Here is a 6,251-nt window from a genome sequence, read left to right as displayed (position 1 = left end):
CAGGCATTTGAGATTTGAAGTTCTTCTTCTGACATCCATTTATATTTGAATATTATGCAAAAATTATAGCAACAAATTTATTTTATGGAAGAGCTTTAATAATGCTCAGTTTGATTGGATAAAAGCATATTACCAGAAGCTATGGAAAATTGATTTTTGGATGGAGAGGGATTTCCAAAGCATTAGGCGATTTGCATATGCTTGTCTGCAGTGTAGAAGCAAAGAATATTTCAACGAGTTGGGCCCATGGTTCTTGTTTGGTTCATTAGTTTTTATTCAAGTTCATCTTATGCCACAGTTAATGCACTAAAATTCTTTAAGCAGCATGTATAAATAAGGGAAAGTGAATTCTGTCAATGTATTCCAAGAGGTATAATTGATCCTGTAATGGAATCATTTTCTCATCTGCTAATCTACATTTTTATAACAATGCTATTTTTCCCATTATATATTTATCTGTGTGACTATAAACTTTATCATATTTTCTAACAATATATGAATTTTTTACAAATGGTTCCCCAAAACAATCATAGTTCTTTATCATTATGACAATGTGTTTTTCCATCGGTTCTGTATCTATGTCTCATTAAGGAGTATTAGAGTTCTAGAATGCTTCATCCACTGAGGATAAGTTCTGTGAAATTCTGTTAATTTGAAAAGGCTTCACATGTGGACTTGGTCATAGACTTATTTGTGTAATGATACACAAGCTTAGGGCAGAAGGCTCACAAATAGGCTCTTGGTCCCAAATTTTTCAAACTTTAGACCCAGCAACACAGAAAAAAATCTACTAATCCATCTAATGAATGGAATCTGTATTGCTGGAAGTTGTATACCTGGGGAGGGGGAAGGGAGAGGGGGAAACATTAAATAATTTGGAGTTTTGAAGTAACTTATTTATTGTCTTCTTCTATCATTTCCCCGCCCTCAAATCATTTTTCTCCATTCACTAATGTTTTTGACAGTAGAATTATTTTGACTAACATAAGCATTCCAACTTTCTTCAACTCTTTCCTCCTCCCTTGACTTGTAGGACACATACCTTCTTCTCAGACTACAATGGTTTGCTCTATTTCTGTTCTATTTACTTTATTCTATTTCAAATTTCTTTCTCAGAACTGACTTAAAAATCCTTTTTCCAATAATTAGATGGATAGATAAGTAAGAGAAGAGAGAGAGAGGCAGAAACACAAAGAGGCAGAGAGACACAGAGAGAAATAGCTCACTGATTTCATGTAGGTCCTCAGTGAAGCCTTTAATAACGTAGTTGAAAATATCATGTAAAAGATGTGGAACAAGCACACAGCCTTGTTTTATTCCATTGGTGACTGGAAAAGCTCGAGAGCATTATCCATTGTCCAGAACATGGGCAAACATGCCATCATGAAATTGACTATACTGATAAGCTTTTCTGGATAACTGAATTTTGTCATAATTTTCCATAAACCCTCACAAGTGACAGTATCAAAGGCCCTGACAGATGTACAAATGTTGTCTATAGATGTCTCTTCTGTTACATAAATTTTTCCTGGAGATGTTGGGCAGTAAACAGCCTATCAACTTTTTCTTGGCCCCTTCTGAAGCCATGCTCTCCCAGATAGATGATCTTTTTCTAAGTGTGGGATCAGCCCACTAAGGAGGACTCTGACAAGAATCTTGCCAGTGATTGTCACAGCCCACTAAGGAGGACTCTGACAAGAATCTTGCCAGTAGACAGATACATGATTTGTATAAAATAGAATCTAAGTCTCTCTCTCTCTCTCTCTCTCTCTCTCTCTCTCTCTCTCTCTATATATATATATATATATATATATATATATATGATTTATTAGTCACTATGTGCTAGTCAATTAAGTGTGGGGTTACAAATAAGTGTAGACTAAACAATACAACATAGGGAAGCCTCCATTTTAATGGGAGATTACAACATCCAAAAGGGAGCTAGAAGAATAAAGAGGGATTATGGTGAGGTGCCTGAAAACAGTGACAATAGTCTAGACAGCTTCAAGTTCTCATGCTGTCAGTTCCTGGGCATAACGGGGAAGGATAACCTTCAAACTATTTTTCATATAGGATGGAAAATCAGAGAGTTATTTACCCTTGGAAGTTTTTTATTTGTATTTTACTCATTAAAATACAAGATTCTTACCAGTAACATTTGTTGATAACAGCGAAAAGTTAAAAGAAAACAGCACATGCCTTAGTTTAGCAACATAAGATGAAACATTTAAATTTATACCAATTTTTTAAAGTAATTTGATTAATATTTTATTTCACTCTTCTAGCTATAGGCTATATGAAAGATTATTAAAAATTGTTGTTGGATTATGGGAGCAGATGAGAGCAGTTATATACTGAAAAAGCATTTGCTACTATAATAGAACATATTGCAAGTGGTGTTATACCCAAGTCAAAATAATTTTCAATTTTTCGAACGAGTGTTTATGGGTTATATAAAAAGGGCAGCTTCACTATTAAAAATATCAAAATCAAGAATTCATTTTCTTTCATGTCCATCCCTACCATGGAATTAAAAATAATAATAATAAACCCCTCAGTACAAATATGCACTATTAACCTAAACAAATTCCTATTTTGCCCATATTCAAAATTATTTCTTTTCTGCCTTTGAAATCCATCATCAACCTGGCAGGAGATGGATAACATGATTCATAATACATTGAAAAGAGTTACAAATGCTTAACTTTAAAAAAAATTCTAATATTGTTATATCATATACAATGTTCTATTTCATCTTACTTAAATGCCTCATCTCATAATGGTTTTGCTGACTTTATTCTGAAACTCTGCATTTCATGACTTCTTATGGTACAATAATATTCCATTACTTTCACATATAAGTATTTGTTTAGCCATTTTCTGATAATTGGGCACATTTTAGTTTCCAGTTGTTGATTCTTATGAAGGAATTATTGCAGATGTTTTTTGGATATTGAGGCCTTTCCCTCCTTCTTTGGGATGGATAAATGCCCAGTAGTGCTATTGCCAAATCAAAGGCATTTATTGCCTTTTGAAAATACTGCCAAATTGCTTTCTAGAATAGCCTGACCAATTCTCAATTCCATCAATAGTGCATCAATATGCTTCCTGCAGTCCTTCAAAAACTGTAAACACTTTCTACTTTTATCAACTCTAGCCATCTAATAGCTTTGAGGTGGAACCCTAGAGTTGCTCAATTTTACATTTTTTTCCCAACCACTGGTAATTTCTTTCTTACTTTTGACTAACTTTATCACTTAAGTTATCTATTGAATATAGCAATGAATAACCAGACTATATATAAAAAATAGATCTGAACTCCAAGGAAAAATGATGTTTGATATGAGAGAAGATAGAGATGTCTCAGAATTCAGTCTCAAATACATACTTTTCAAAATGATTGTAGTCATAGAATTGTCATTGGAATAGCAGAGAACCTATCACATGTTGAGGGACAGATTACTTTTTTGACATAGGAGTCTTGAATATTTGTTTTAAATGTACTGAAACAGAGTAGTGAGTATTTTAAAGCATTTTCTAAATGAAACTCAACAGTTTAGTACAGGATATTAATTTGAAGGAGGGAAGGAAGACAGGAAGGGAGGGAAGGATGAAGAGAAAATAGAAAGAAATTAAATATAATTTTAAAAATAATTATCTTAAGAATGTTTTTAAATATAAAATTATAATTCCACATGTATTAAATTTGCTCTTCAAATATTAAATTTTTAATACTAGATTTGGAAGGGATTTTAAATACAGTCTAGGCCAATTTCCTCATTTAGTGAAGTCAGGGGAAGGGATGTGAATTATTGGATGTAACATGTGATAGATTGCAAAATAAAGTCAGATTTGGAGTCTAAGTGTTGTCTCTAAAGTTAGTGCTCTTCCAGTAAGGAACCAGCAGGATGATTTCAGAAAGGCCTGGAGAGACTTACATGAACTGATGCTGAATGAAATGAGCAGGATCAGGAAATCATTATATAGTTCAACAACAATACTATGTGATGACTGATTCTGATGGACGTGGCTCTCTTCAATAATGAGATGAACTAAATAAGCTCCATTTGTTTAATAATGAATAGAAGCAGCTATATCTAGTGAAAGATCTCTGGGAAATGAGTATGAACCACTACATAGAATTCACAATCCCTCTATTTTTGTCCGCCTAAATTTGTGATTTCCTTCACAGGTTAATTGGACACTATTTCAAAGTCTGATTCTTTTTGTGCAGCAAAATAACTGTATGGACATGTATACATATATTCTATTTAATATATACTTTAACATATTTAACATGTATTGGTCAACTTGCCATCTTGGGGAAAGGGTGGGGGGAAGGAGGGGAAAAATTGGCACAAAAGATTTTGCAATTGTCAACGCTGAAAAATTACCCATGCATATAACTTGTAAATAAAAAGCTATAATAAAAATAAGATAAAAAAGTTAGTGCTCTTTGTTTAAGACTGTGTTATTATTCTAAATTGCATTGGGGAAGAAAGAGTCTTAAGGACTATAGCTACTCTGAGGTCAATAAAGACTCCTGGAAAAGTTGTGGCTTCTCGATTACAGGAGCTCTTTAAATAGAAGTAAGATAATAATCTTTTGGATATATTTCAAACAGAATTCTTGTTCAGTTATGCTGTGGGATAAATGGCCTTTTCTAATTCTGAAATTCTGTTTCTGATTTTTTAAAAATGATTTTTGAAAAGTATTGTCTTTCTTATTCTGTCAATATCATTTAAGCTCATCTCCTTGTGTTTTCTTTAAAATCTCTGTAGACTTTCTTTTTTTTTTTTCCCCAGGAACATTCAGTTTTTCTTGATTCTTTTCATGTTTCATGTTTCTTCTTTTCTGTACCCTTCTTTCAAAGTCTTATTGGCATCAATGGATTATTTTCTTTTTTCATAAACCACCTGTCTTTCGAGATTTAAAAAAAATGGTTGAAAGAGTAAAACAATATTGACAGCACATATATTGCTGACCTTCTCCTTTTTTCATTACTTGGTATGCCCATGGGAAAGCAGCATCCTAGTGGGATACACTTTAGTCTAAGAAATGGAAGTTGCCAGCCTTACAAAAGTCATAACTTCAATGCCCACATCTCAGTCATGAGGCTATGGATATCTGCTCTCAGGCAGAAGTTGGTGGAGGATTAATAAGATAACAGGAAGGAAAAGAAGCTTTTCAGAAGAAAGACCCTAAATCTAATTTAGGTTAAGTCTCTAGTTTGCAAACTATTTGCCATCTAGCTTCCTAGATGATTGAATGAAGGAACAAGTAGTTAATCTACTCTGACTATTGGAGTAGAAAAAATAACAAAATTAACATTTAAAAATATATACATTTTCTTAATCAATCTATTATTAGTTGATGGTTTGCTTTGCAATTAATATATTGAGGGAAAACATGTTTGACTATTGTGTTTGCACTGATTCACCTTGTTGATATTACTCTGTAAGAAAATATAAACATAGATTAAGAGCTCAGAAAAACTACAGAGTTTATGTTGTTTAACTTCTCACCTTAAAGATGAACCACTGACGGTGGTAGTACAAGCACATATTTAGTCCCTATGGCTGGGGCAGCTAAGGTATCACATGAGTGTGGGAATTCTGTGCTGTGATAGATAAAGTCATTAGATGTCCATGTTAAGTTGAGCACCAATATGGTAATCCCTTGTTGGTGTAAGTCCACTAGATTGACTAAGGAGTAATAAAATGACCCAATACAGAATTGGAAATTGGACATGGTCAAAGTTGTTGATTGAAGTAACGGTCTGCTATATTATCAGCCTAGGTGAAAGAGGGACACTCAGTCTTTTTTTTTTATATAATTAATTTTATAATTATAATTTTCTTTGACAGTACATATGCATGGGTAATTATTTGTTACAACATTATCTCTTGTATTCGCTTTTCCAAATTTTTCCCTCCCTCCCTCTACTCCCTCCTTGGAATGGTAGGCAATCCCATGCATGTTAAATATGTTACAGTATATCCTAGATACAATATATGTGTGTAAAATCAAGTTTCTTGTTGCACGATAAGAATTGTGTTCTGAAGGTATAAGTAACCTGGTTAAAAAGACAGTAGTACTAAGAATTTACATTCACTTCCCAGTGTTCCTTCTCTGTCCATCATTGATCAACTGGAACTGAATTAGATCTTCTCTATGTTGAAGATAACCACTTCCGTCAGAATCTATTTTCATACAGTATCATTGTTGAAGTGTATAGTAATCTCTTGGTT

This window comes from Sminthopsis crassicaudata, chromosome 3 (genome assembly GCF_048593235.1).
Source record: "Sminthopsis crassicaudata isolate SCR6 chromosome 3, ASM4859323v1, whole genome shotgun sequence".
In the NCBI taxonomy this organism is placed as follows: Eukaryota; Metazoa; Chordata; class Mammalia; order Dasyuromorphia; family Dasyuridae; genus Sminthopsis; species Sminthopsis crassicaudata.
The sequence above is the reverse complement of the archived record's forward strand: the minus strand, read 5'-3'. Positions refer to the sequence as shown.